At 36.6% G+C, this 13,954-nt stretch overlaps 1 non-coding gene across 1 annotated transcript; it reads left to right on the forward strand.

Annotated features, from left to right (window-relative positions):
• The first annotated feature begins 1,157 nt into the window (after window positions 1-1,157).
• LOC148574459 (small nucleolar RNA R71) lies at window positions 1,158-1,265 on the forward strand. The gene has a single exon (XR_015906599.1). It is a non-coding gene; the product is annotated as a small nucleolar RNA R71 (small nucleolar RNA).
• The last annotated feature ends 12,689 nt before the right edge of the window (window positions 1,266-13,954 follow it).

A 13,954-nucleotide genomic window follows, 5' to 3' on the forward strand; every position in this document is an offset into this window, starting at 1 on the left:
GTCATGGTGCCTATGGTACAAGGTATGAAGAACTTTTCGGGATCGAGTTTCTTCTGAGGCAATGTCTGCCTTATCAATGCACTTAGTTCATTGGTGAACAAGGGGGGTTCATCCTTCCAAGTCTCATTACCAAATAAACTGGCATTCAACTTTATGATGGCTCCTAGATATTTAGCAACCTGCTCTTCAATGATGTCTTCATTCTCTTCAGAGGAAGAATAGTCATCAAAGCTCATGAATGGTAAAAGGAGGTTCAATGGAATCTCTATGGTCTCTAGATGAGCCTCAAATTCCTTTGGTTCCTCAAAGAAAAACTCCTTATTGGTCAGTGAACGTCCCAGAAGGTCTTCCTCACTAGGATTCACGTCCTTCTCCTCATCTCTGGGTTCGGCCACACCAAGTAAGGTTATGGCCTTGCACTATCTTTTTGGATTCTCTTCTGTATTACTTGGGAGAGTACTAGGAGGAGTTTCAGTGACTCTTTTACTCAGCTGGCCCACTTGTGCCTCCAAATGTCTAATGGAGGACCTTGTTTTATTCATGAAACTTAAAGTGGCCTTAGATAGATTAGAGACTATATTTGCTAAGCTAGATGGATTCTGCTCAGAATTCTCTGTCTGTTGCTGAGAGGATGATGGAAAAGGCTTGCTATTGCTAAACCTGTTTCTTCCACCATTATTAAAGCCTTGTTGAGGCTTTTGTTGATCCTTCCATAAGAAATTTGGATGATTTCTCCATGAGAGATTATAGGTGTTTCCATAGGGTTTTCCCATGTAATTCACCTCTACGATTGCAGGGTTCTTAGGTTCATAAGCTTCTTCTTCAGAAGATGCTTCTTTAGTACTGTTGGATGCAGCTTGCGATCCATTCAGACTCTGAAAAATCATATTGACTTGCTGAGTCAATATTTTGTTCTGAGCCAATATGGCATTCAGAGTATCAATTTCAAGAACTCCCTTCTTCTGAGGCATCCCATTATTCACAGGATTCCTCTCATAGGTGTACATGAACTGGTTATTTGTAACCATTTCAATGAGTTCCTGAACTTTTGCTGGCGTTTTCTTTAGCTGAATGGATCCACCTGCAGAATGGTCCAATGACATCTTAGATAATTCAGACAAACCATCATAGAATATATCTAGAATGGTCCATTCTGAAAGCATGTTAGAAGGACACTTTTTGGTCAGTTGCTTGTATCTCTCCCAAGCTTCATAGAGGGATTCACCTTCTTTCTGTTTGAAGGTTTGAATATCCACTCTAAGTTTGCTAAGCTTTTGAGGAGGAAAGAACTTGGCTAAGAAAGCCGTGACCAGCTTATCCCAAGAGTTCAGGCTATCTTTAGGTTGAGAGTCCAACCATATTCTAGCTCTGTCTCTTACAGAAAACGGGAAAAGCATAAGCCTGTAGACCTCGGGATCAACCCCATTGGTCTTAACAGTATCACAGATTTGCAAGAATTCAGTTAAGAACTGAAAAGGATCTTCTGATGGAAGTCCATGAAACTTACAATTCTGTTGCATCAGAGAAACTAATTGAGGCTTTAGCTCAAAATTGTTTGCTCCAATGGCAGGAATTGATATGCTTCTTTCATGTAAGTTGGAATTTGGTGCAGTGAAGTCACCAAGCATCTTCCTTGCATTGTTGTTGAGTTTGGCCATGTCTCCTTCTTTTTCAAAAATTTCTGTCAGATTTTCTCCAGAGAGTTGTGCTTTAGCTTCCCTTAGCTTCCTCTTCAGAGTCCTTTCAGGTTCAGGATCAACTTCAACAAGAATATTCTTATCCTTGTTCCTGCTCGTATGAAAAAGAAGAGAACAGAAAAGAAAATATGGAATCCTATATGTCACAATATAGAGATTCCTTATATGAGTATAAGAAGAGAAGAATAGAAGAAGGAAAAGATAAGAATTCAAACACAAAGGAGAAGAGTGGGTTCAAATTTTTTGAGTGAAAGAGGGGTGTTAGTAGATAAATAAATAAATAGAAGGAGATGAGAGGGAGAAGAATTCGAAAATTAAATAAAATAAAATAAAAATATTTTTGTTTTTATTTTAAATATTAGTTATAATTCAAAAATACGAAAAGGAATAAAATTAAAATTAAAATTTAAAATAATTAGTTAATGAAAAGAAATTTTGAAAAAGAGGTTAATGATTTTCAAAAATTAGAGAAAGAAAATTAGTTAGATAGTTTTGAAAAAGATAAGAATCAAACAAAAAGATAGGATTAATTTGGAAAAGATTTGAAAATCAATTTTGAAAAGATAAGAGGTTAGAAAAGATTTTGAAATTGATTTTGAAAAAGATGTGATTGACATTTATTTTGAAAAAGATTTGAAAAAGAAATTTAAAAAGATTTGATTTTGAAAATTAAAGTTGATTACTTGACTAACAAGAAACAAAAAGATATGATTTTAAAATTTAAAGATTGAACCTTTCTTACTAGGAAAGTAACAAATTTAAAATTTTTGAATCAATCACATTAATTGTTAGCATTAATTTCCAAAATATGAAATGAAAATAAGAAAAAGATTTTGAAAATAAATTTTGAAATTATGAAAGAAAAAATGAAAAAGATTTGATTTTTGAAAAAGATTTGAAAAGGATATAATTTTTAAATTGAAAGTTTGATTTGACTCATAAGAAACAATTAAATTTAAAAACTTTTTGACTAAATCAAACCAAATTTTCGAAAATTTATGAGAGAATAAGGGAAAGATATTTTTTTATTTTTGAATTTTTAATGAAGAAAGAGAAAAACATCAAAATGACTCAAAACATGAAAATTCAAGATCAAAACACATGATGCATGCAAGAACACTTTGAATGTCAAGATGAACACCAAGAACACTTTGAAGATCAAGATGAACATCAAGACTTATTTTTGAAAATTTTTAAGAAAAGAAAAACATGCAAGACACCAAACTTAGAAATTTTCAAACTTTAGACACTAGTAATTCAAAAATGCATATGGAAAATAAGAAAAGACACAAAACAAAGAAATGCAAAGATCAAACAAGGAAATTCATCAAGAACAACTTGAATATCATGAAGAACAAATGCATGAGTTTTCTAAAATTAAAGGAAAATTAAAAAGCATGCAATTGACACCAAACTTACAATTTGACACAAGACTTAAACAAGAAACACAAATTATTTTTGGTCTTATGATTTTATTAAATATTTTTTTCGAAAATATAAATAATAAAAATAAAAAGCTTAAATTAAAATAAAATTACCTAATCTGAGCAACAAGAGGAACCGTCAGTTGTCCAAACTCGAACAATCCCCGGCAACGGCGCCAAAAACTTGGTGCACGAAATCGTGATCGTTCATTCCTTGATAACGGCGCCAAAAAATTAATACGCACGTTCATAATCTTAGTTCTTTGTCACAACTTCGCACAACTAACTAGCAAGTGCACTGGGTCGTCCAAGTAATAAACCTTACGTGAGTAAGGGTCGATCCCACGGAGATTGTCGGCTTGAAGCAGGCTATGGTCATCTTGAAAATCTCAGTAAGGTGGATTCAAATGGTTATAGAGTTTTAATAATTAAAAGATAAATAAAACGTAAAATAAAGATAGAGATACTTATGTAATTCATTGGTGAGAATTTCAGATAAGCGTATGGAGATGCTTTGTTCCTTCTGAATCTCTGCTTTTCTACTGCCTTCATCCAATCCTTCATACTCCTTTCCATGGCAAGTTGTATGTTGGGCATCACCGTTGTCAATGGCTACATCCCGTCCTCTCAGTGAAAATGGTCCAAATGCGCTGTCACCGCACGGCTAATCATCTGTCGGTTCTCGATCATGCTAGAATAGGATTCAGTAATCCTTTTGTGTCTATCACTACGCCCAGCACTCGCGAGTTTGAAGCTCGTCACAGCCATCCCTTCCCAGATCCTACTCGGAATACCACAGACAAGGTTTAGACTTTCCAGATCTCAAGAATGGCTGCCAATAATTCTAGCCTATACCACGAAGACTCTGATCGTAGATCAGGAGGCTAAGAGATATGCATTCAAGCTTGTTTTCATGTAGAACGGAAGTGTTTATCAGGCACGCGTTCATAGGTGAGAATGGTGATGAGCGTCACATAATCATCACATTCATCATGTTCTTGTGTGCGAATGAATATCTTAGAGAAGAAATAGGCTTGAGTTGAATAGAAAAACAATAGTACTTTGCATTAATTCATGAGGAACAGCAGAGCTCCACACCTTAATCTATGGTGTGTAGAAACTCTGCCATTGAAAATACATAAGAATAAGGTCTAGGCATGGCCGAATGGTCAGCCTCCTCAAATGGCATATGAATTCGAAATTAGGGAAAAATAGACTCCTAGTACAATAGTAAAAAGTTCTATTTATACTAAACTAGTTACTAGGGTTACAGAATTAAGTAAATGATGCAGAAATCCACTTTCAGGCCCACTTGGTATGTGCTTGGGCTGAGCATTGAAGCTTTCACGTGTAGAGGTCTTCCTTGGAGTTGAACGCCAGTTTGTAACTTGTTTCTGGCGTTTAACTCTACTTTGCAACTTGTTTCTGGCGTTTAATGCCAGAATAGGGCAGAAAGCTAGCGTTAAATGCTAGTTTGCGTCGTCTAAACTTGGGAAAGTATGGACTATTATATATTGATGGAAAGCCCTGGATGTCTACTTTTCAACGCAGTTGAGAGCGAGCCATTTGGACTCCTGTAGCTCCAAAAATTCCATTTCGAGTGCAGGGATGTCAGAATCCAACATCATCTGCAGTCCTTCTTCAGCCTCTGAATCAGATTTTTGCTCAAGTCCCTCAATTTCAACCAGAAAATACCTGAAATCACAGAAAAATACACAAACTCATAGTAAAGTCTAGAAATGTATTTTTTATTTAAAAACTAATAAAAATATACTAAAAACTAACTAAATCATACTAAAAACTATGTAAAAATAATGCCAAAAAGCGTATAAATTATCCGCTCATCACGGGTCGGGTTGGGTGCGGGTTGAGCCTCAACCTTACCCAACCAATCCACATCTTAGATATGTATATATGACATAGTTATATAAAAATATATTTTAAGTGGATATTGAACCAAAGACCTCTCACTAAATGCAAAAAGATCATTAGCCACTAAGAGAATATTATTAATTATTAATTAAATATTTTTTTTACATAAATGTCAGTTCTATTTTAAATTATCATGAAGTTATATAATAATATTGCATCTTTTTGGTAACTCGCGGGTAAGGTTGGGTACTCGCGGTTAAGAACAGATAAGGTTAGGATTGGGATATTCTCAGCTCGTGGGTAGGATAGGATTACGTTTATATAAAAATCTCAACCTATGGGTAGGATTAGGGTTGGATCCAAACCCTACCCTACCCTACCCATTGTCACCCCTATTGCCATATAGGGTGGACCTCCTTGTGCCACAAGCGATCTAGTTGACTTGACTCTAGTATCGTAACTAGTTATGAAAGTATTTCTGGTTATGAAAGTATTTCTGTGATCTTGGTCACATTTATGTAACTGTATTCTCCCTCCAAGACTTTTTCTTAGTAGTATATTGAATCAACATTCAAGGTTTAGAAGCCACTATGTGGGGTACCATGACCATTTGGAGTGGACCTCCTTTTGTCACAAGTGATCTAGTTGACTTGACTTGCTAGAAAGGGTAAGATCCACTAGTCTTTGAATCATCATGTAATACTAGTCCCAATGTTGTAATCGGTTGTGAAAGGATTTTGATGATTCTGATCACGTTCACATAACTGTATTCTCCCTTCAAGACATTTTCTTAACAGTTTGTGGAATCAACATTCAAGAATAGGAAGCCACTCCATGGGTTTTTATCACCATCTGGGGTGGACCTCCTTGTGTCATAAGTTGTCTAGTTGACTTAGTTTTGCTAGAATGGGTGAGATTCACTAATCCAAAAATTGCCATGTAATAATAGCTATGGTGTCGTATCGGGTTCTAAAAGTGTTTTTGTGATTTTGGTCAAATTCACGTAACCGTATTTTTTTTCTACGACTTTCTCTTGGCAGTCTGTGGAATCAACGTTCATGATTAGGAAGCCACTCCATGGGTTGTCAACTTGTCATGACCATTTAAGGTTGACCTCCTTATGTCACATGTGACCTAGTTGACTTGGTTTGCTAAAAAGTGTGATATCTACTAGTCCATGAATCCTCATGTAATACCAATCGCCAGTGTCATAACCCGTTATGAAAGGGTTTTGTATATCTAGTAACATTCACGTAATCGAATTCTCCCTTTAGGACTTTTTTCTCAAAATCCATGGAATCAACATTTAAGGCTAGGAAGCCAGTCCATGGGTTGCCATAACCATCTATAGTGGACCTTCGTATGTCACAAGTGATCTAGTTGACTTGGTTTGCTAGACAGGGTGAGATCCAATAGTCCAAGAATCATTGTGTAGTAGTAGTCTTGGTGTCAAAACCGGTTGTGAACGGGTATCTGTGATCTTGGTCACATTCATGTAATTGTATTTTCTCTTAAAGACTTTTCCTTGGTAGTCCATAGAATCAACATTCAAAACTGGAAAGTCATTCCATGGGTTGCCATAACCATATGGGGTGGACCTCCTTGTGTCACAAATGATCTAGTTGTCCTAGTTTGCTAAAAAGGGTGAGATCCACTATTCCAAGAATTGTCATGTAAAAAAAAACCTTGGTGTCATAACCGGTTGTGAAAGAGTTTTTGTGTTTCTATTTACATTCATGTAACCATATTCTCCCTCCAAGACTTTTCCTTAGCAATCCATCGAATCAACAATCAAGGTTGGGAAGCCACTCCATGGTTGCCATGACCATCTGGGTTTGGACCACCTTGTGTCAGAAGTGATCTAGTTGACTTAGTTTGCTAGACAAGATGAGATTCATTAGTTCCAGAATTGTCATGTAATACTAACCAAGGTGTCGTAATCAATTGTGATAAAATGTCTGTGTTTCTGGTCACATTCACGTTATCGTATTCTCCCTTTAAAACTTTTCCTTGGAAGCCAGTGGAATCAACATTCAAAGCTGTGAAACCATTCCATGGGTTTCCATGACCTTCTAGGGTGGACTTACTTGTGTCACAAGTTATCTACCTGACTTGGTTTGCTAAAAAGGGTAAGATCTACTATTCTAGGAATCGTAATGCAATATTGCCCTTGGTGTCTTAACTAGTTATGAATTGGTTTCGGTGTTTCTAATCAAATTCACTCATCAACAATTAAACTCACAAAGCATAGCCACATACACCATATCTAACTACCTAACCCTTACCTTTTTGTTGATAAAAAACACAAAATTTTACCTCTACTGCTGTTTTAAACCAGAAAACCAGACAAGGAAAATTTGAAGAACAGGTTGATAAATATGGTGTGCCTATCTCATAGCTTCGGTCAGCTCACCTCCATGGCCATCACTTTCCTTCTGTTGGTGTTGGGATTGGCAAAAGATCAAAAGGAATGGGAAGAACGTTCTTACTCTCATCCTTGGTTCTCTATCACACTCCCTTTCTCATTCTTTTCTTGTGTTTTTGCGTGTCTCTGATGACCCAGATGAATCAAGTGTTCAGAGAAGAAGAAGAAGAAATGGAGGAACTCGTTCTTACTCTCCTTCTCTCAGTCTCGGTTTCATTCCCTCTCTCTCTTTGCTACCTTCTATTTTTTTTTCTTTCTGAAGTGAAGAGGGTGAGAAGCACTGATAAGTGATATATAGATGAATTGAAGATGAGGTGGTGAAGAGAGCTTCGTTGGTTTCTTGCTCTTTCAACACCTGGACATGAGCTTTAATGGCAAGCGGTGACCAAGGGGTGAAATCATGGTTGGAAGATTCCCTGTAGTTTGGTTACAGAAGGAGAAGAAAGAAGGAGGATTAGGGCTAAATCATGGTTAAACTTCTCCTGGCTTTATAATGTTGATCATAATTCGGTTAAACCAAGAAAAAGAGCGATTCAATGAGTTTTGGTTCACGGTTACTAATCCTAATGATATATCTATACTTTTCTTTAATTAATTAATCAAATGAATAAATAAAGATATGGTAATTGATTAATAAACTTGGTTTTAATCTTGTAATAATAATTATTCCATAGAATAATTAACTAAAACGATAATTTTTAATTACCAAATCTCGTTGTCAAAAATTTACAGAAAACTCTATCTTGGTGAGTAAAGTTTAACTGTAATTTCTCTCAAGCTTCTGATCATGTTTGATGAAAATAAGATTTAAGATGTGTGAGAATATAGTGTGGAGGAGAGAAAATCGTGACTTTATAATGCAAAAAAAAATCGGTTTGATTATGAAAGAGTAGAGTTGGTTTGGTTCAGTTCAAGCTTGGATAGATTTCTTGGTTCCTTATTTTTCTCTAGGTAATCTTCCTAGAGACTTTATGAATTTTAGTTGAAGATAGTTCCTTGATGTTATGGCCGAATTGCCAAAGAAAGAAGAATGTGGTTTGATAATTAAAACTGTAAAATTACCGTTTTCAAACCGTATCAATTTAAACAACCGGCAATTGAGAAATTGGTAGCAAAGAGTATCTCGGCTCTAAATAATATCTAGAATACTTTACCAAGGCTAAATCTATCAAGAAAAACTAGTAGTAAAGTTTCTATAGATGACTTTAACTCGGTGGTCAAATTCATCGTTATCGATATGGTTTTTTGCGTAGGACACGCTTTTATCTTTCACGACGTATCTATTCTTTTCACTTATCTAATCTAAATCCGCCTTATAATATATGATAATGTGATTCTCGGACATTTATCAATTTTTCATCACAGAATTTTTGAGAATAAATTCTATGGAGAAATGGGGTGTTACACACGGGACTACGAAGGCTCAGTCGGCGTCTGTTTCAACTCCACCATAATCGTCTACTCCTTTTTTCCCACAGTTAACTGATGCATCACAGTCACTACAAGAAATGATTCGAGGAAGACTGCCATGGACTCCTTAAGCAAGTTATGCAGGAGGTTATTGTACTCTTTAGAGTGTACAACTACTTCTGCAACCTTGCTGAAATGGTCTTAAAGGCAATCATAACGCTCCATGTGTGGTCGTGTGTGGTCCACTATGTAGCAACTTTTGATGGTAGAATGCCTTCTAAAAATTCTCTTGCTCCACCTCTAAAGCAAATAATGGTTAGGGACAACCAAAACTCTATCCTATTGAAGCACAACCAGTGAATGATAGTACATAATATCCTTGAATTCAAACAGCAGGCTATCACACCATACGTGCTCACCGTCCCTCTCAAATATGACTCGGTGCCTTACCTCCTGTCATCGGCCTGCTATGTTCACATCATGGACCACCTCATGGATAATGTTATTGTCTTCATCCTAGATGAACGAGACAATGTAGTTCATCTTCTCTCGAAATTCAAGTTGCACCTTTTGAAAAATGTCATTTGTGTATTCAAACAAAAATTGTACCTCAATCTCGTTGTTGGAGTAACAAGACAAAAATTTGTTTATAGAGTCAAAAACCTTTGTGGCCTCCTTGTCTATCGTAAACATTAGAGCATTGTTGTACTGGGTTATAAATTCGGCCAAGGTTGTCTTCGGAGTCAACTATTTGTCGAATTAGAAATTAACGCCTTCACTTCTCTGGGTGGATGATATTCTAGCCCATAAGTCACCCTTTAGATACACTGGAATCCAAAATCTACGATCATTCCATAGCACTTACAACCATTCGTTATCCTCGAGGTAGTAGGCGTTCACAAAACTACTCCAATTGTCTTTAAACTCCTCTACAGTTAGACTTTGGTGGATGACTTTACTCATTGTAACCTGAATATCTTTATAGCAATCATATCCTTTCAACTTCTCACGAACACTTTTTATTATGTGCCACAAGCACCACCTATGCTTAGTATGTGGCAGGGACATTGGTCGGTTATTGTAACACCCTACCACACAGAGCTTTACGCCTAGGATGTAAATCAAAGGTGGCGAGGTGCTACGACCTCTAAAAGTAAAAATACATATATATAACAAGGATAATATATCTAGGAGCCTTGAAAGAAAAGGGCACGCTCAAAACAAAATCGAAGATACAACGCTCACGAGTAACAGAAAGACAGAAAGCTTATACAAAAAACCAAGAGAGAGAGAGAGAGAGAGAGAGAGACACACACACACACACACACACACACACACATACACACACACACACACACACACATATATATATATATATCTAAATACATAATATAAACACCCCCAAAAAGTAGATCTTTGCTTCAAAAAGAGTCGTCCAACATGCTCAGCGAGGTGCCTCATGTTCTGCATCTGAAAAATAACAAATACATGTGGAATGAGAACCGGAGATTCTCAATATGGTAAAGGTGCCCACATAGATAATATATAAGGTCCCGGGAAAGTCAGAGGCATTCCTAGAACTCTGACACTCAGATTTAAACTTAAATTTAACTCTAAACCAGAAAATCTCGGTAATCTATTGAAGAGAGAACTTTTGCGTGATCTAGAATTCAGAATAAATTTCCGTTGCAAGTATAGATTCTAAACCAACAAAAGTCCTTTCTTACAAACGTTTGGTTGTCACAAGTAACAAACCCCTTTAAAATTGATAACTGAAGTATTTAAACCTCGGGTCGTCTTCTCAAAGAACTGCAGGGAAGTATGTTCTCAGTATTGGTTATGAGTTTTGTAAATTGGGGTTTTGAAGGTAAGGAACGAGTAATTTAAATGACAATAAAATAAATAAATAACTATAAAATAAACTTTTGGCAAGGTATGAAAATTCGGAAGTCCTATCCCAGTTACTCCTATGAGAATTGAAGTTAATCCCACTTAATTAACCTTTACTAAAGTAAGAAAAGTCAAGTGAACTAATTTGTTAGATTTCCCAAGTCCTAGCCACTTCCTAAGGAAAGACTAGAGTTAGTGGAATTCAAGTTAATTAGCAGACATAACCATCAATCACGATAAAATTGATAACTCAAGGGTTTCCAGTTAATCAATTAAAGCCAAGGATATGAAAAGCTAAATAAGAATTATAAACTGAAATACCTCAATTGCATTAATAAGAGAAAATTAATCTAAACATAAAGAGTCCATAAATCAATCTGGCAACATAAGTAATTAAAGGAAAGCATTAAAATATCTGAAAGCAAAAGAGAAATAGAAAGTAAAAGAAATATTGAACCTGATAGGGAATTGAAATACTTAATTGAAATAATAAGAAATCCTAATCCTAAAACCTAAGAGAGAGGAGAGAACCTCTCTCTCTAAAAACTACATCTAAACTATGAGAATTAAATTATTGAGGGCCTCCCCTTGAATGGATGCATTCCTCCATTTTATATCCTCTAATCTGTGCTTTCTGAACTTGGATCTGGGCCAAAAAGAGCTTCAAAAATTGTTGGGGGTGTTTTCTATAATTTCTGGTGTGTGGCATCTGTCACGCGTCAGCGTGGGTCACGCGGTCGCGTCATCTGGAGTTTTCCTTATCACGCGTTCACTTCGGTCATGCGTCTGCGTCATCTGTGTTCTGCTTAAGGCGCGCGTCCGCGTTAGTAACGCGTTCGCGTCGCTGCCAGTTTCTTCAAAAACTCCATTTTGTGCTTTCCTTCCATTTTTGTATGTTTCCTTTTCATCCTTTAAATCATTCCTGCCTTAAGAGATCTGAAAATACTCAACACACAAATCACGGCATTGAATGGTAATAAAAGATAATTAAAATAATTATTTTTGAAGCATAGGAAACATGTTTTTCACATATATCACATAATAAGGAAGGAAAAGTAAAACCATGCAATTTACATGAATAAGTGGGTGAAGGATTGAATAAATCACTTAAATTAAGCACAAAATATATCATAAAATATGGGTTTATCATCTATCTAAGGGGATTCAAGTTCTAAATCTAACCCTAACTCAGTACTTCACTTTCTGCCTCCTCTAACCCTCCGAAATACCGGTGGAACAACCATCGTCACACCTCCATCATACGAGGGATCTCTCAGTTGTAGAGACATACAATACAAACAAAGAAAAATACAAATAGAATGCAGTTACAGCAGGTAGAGCATATAGCAAATAAGCATAGATAATCAACTAGGAAAACTCAAGTAATACACACTCAAACAAAACAGACAAATGCATATGATACATGCCTACCCTACTGGCCGTGAGCTCAAGTGTCGGTTACTTTTCTAGAATCCGACACACTCGGTAGCTAACCCGGATATCGTCTCTCTGATATGCCTCCACACTCTTGGGATATAGTGTCCGTCACACTCTTGGGATATAGAGTCTGCCACACTCATGGGATATAGTGCTCATCGCATTTTTCGGGATAAAGTGTTCTCACACTCTTGGTGTATAGCGCCCGTCACGCTCTTGGATTATAGTGCTCACCACACTCATGGGATATAGTGCCCGACACACTTCCCAGGATAAAGTGCTCCCACACTCTCGGGATATAGTGCCCACCACGCTCCCGGGATATAGTATCCGACACATTCATGGAATATAGTGCCCGACATATGGTGCGCGAAATTTGAACTCGCACAACTTCACTGGCAAGTGCACCGGGTCGTCCAAGTAATACCTCAGGTGAGTGAGGTTCAATCCCACGAGGATTGTCGGACTAAGCAAGCAATACTTATCTTGTTGGACTTAGTCAGGCAAATAGTAAAAGATGATGGGTGTTGTTGAATTTGCATAAAGCAAGATAATAAAGAAAATAAAGAAAGCAATTAACAAAATTGTTAAAGAGATAATATATAGAAGCAGTAAAGGCTTTGGAGATGTTTACCTTTCCATATTAAGACTTCTTACCAACCACTTTAAAAATAAATGATTCATTCTATGGCAAACCATAAGTTATTAAAGCCTACTCTTGTAGTGAATTAATCTCCTCTAATCCTCATCAAAAGTCACTCTCGTGGTCATTCAATTTAGATCAGAGGGTGAAGTTCAGGAAACCAGTTTAGCACCACAAAAACCTCAATTACCCCAAGCTTACAGGATTTCATGGCACATATCCGATTAGTTCATGTAATTAGAAATTTGGGAGGAGTGTTTTCAAGCTGTAGCTTAAGCGAGATAGCTCTCTCGAGAATCACAAGAGCCCATGTAGAATAAGGGTTATACTCTCGTTCCACCCAGATTCATGAGATTAAGAACGAAAACAACACCTTAGAATTGAATCAAATATTAATTAAAATAAAAGAGTAATAATATTAATCCATGAAAATAAGCAGAGCTCCTAACCTTAACTAGGAGGTTTAGTTACTCATACTTTACAGAGAAAACAAAGAAGAAGGTGTAAAGTAATATGTCTGATCCTCCCCTACTGAAAGGCATGATCCTCAGGAGGAAGGGAGTCCATTATTTATAGTAAATACTAGAACTAAAAGATGTTAATTTAAATTTAAAAGTTACAAGGATAAGATAAAATAAACTAAGAAGTGCTAAAATCCACTTTGGGGCCCACTAGGAGTGATACGGGCTGAAGACTGGCATTCAACTTGGGTTCTGGGTGTTGAACTTTGCTGGTCCTGCTCCCTGGCTGGTGTTCAACGCCAGTTTGGGCATTCAACTTGGGAGGTCAGTCCTTCTTGGTCGTTAAATGCCTAGTCTTGGCGTTTAACGCCAGTTTTGGCAGTCATTTTGGAAGAAAAGTATAGACTATTATATATTGCTAGAAAGCCCTAGAAGTTAGTGATGCACAGAAACTTGTCTCTTAACAAATTTCCCTCGGCAAGTATACCGAATTGTCGTCAAGTAAAAACTCACAATAGAGTGAGGTCGAATCCCACAGGGATTGATTGGTCAAGCAACTTTAATTGGAGGACTGTTCTAGTTGAGCTAAGCAGAATTTGATTTGAGAATTGCAGGAAATTAAATGGCGGAAAAGTAAATGGCAGAAAATGTAAATGCTGGAAATAAAGAGCTGAATATAAATGACGGAAAGTAAA

This window comes from Arachis ipaensis, chromosome B2 (assembly GCF_059453495.1).
Source record: "Arachis ipaensis isolate K30076 ecotype BB chromosome B2, ASM5945349v1, whole genome shotgun sequence".
NCBI lineage: Eukaryota > Viridiplantae > Streptophyta > Magnoliopsida > Fabales > Fabaceae > Arachis > Arachis ipaensis.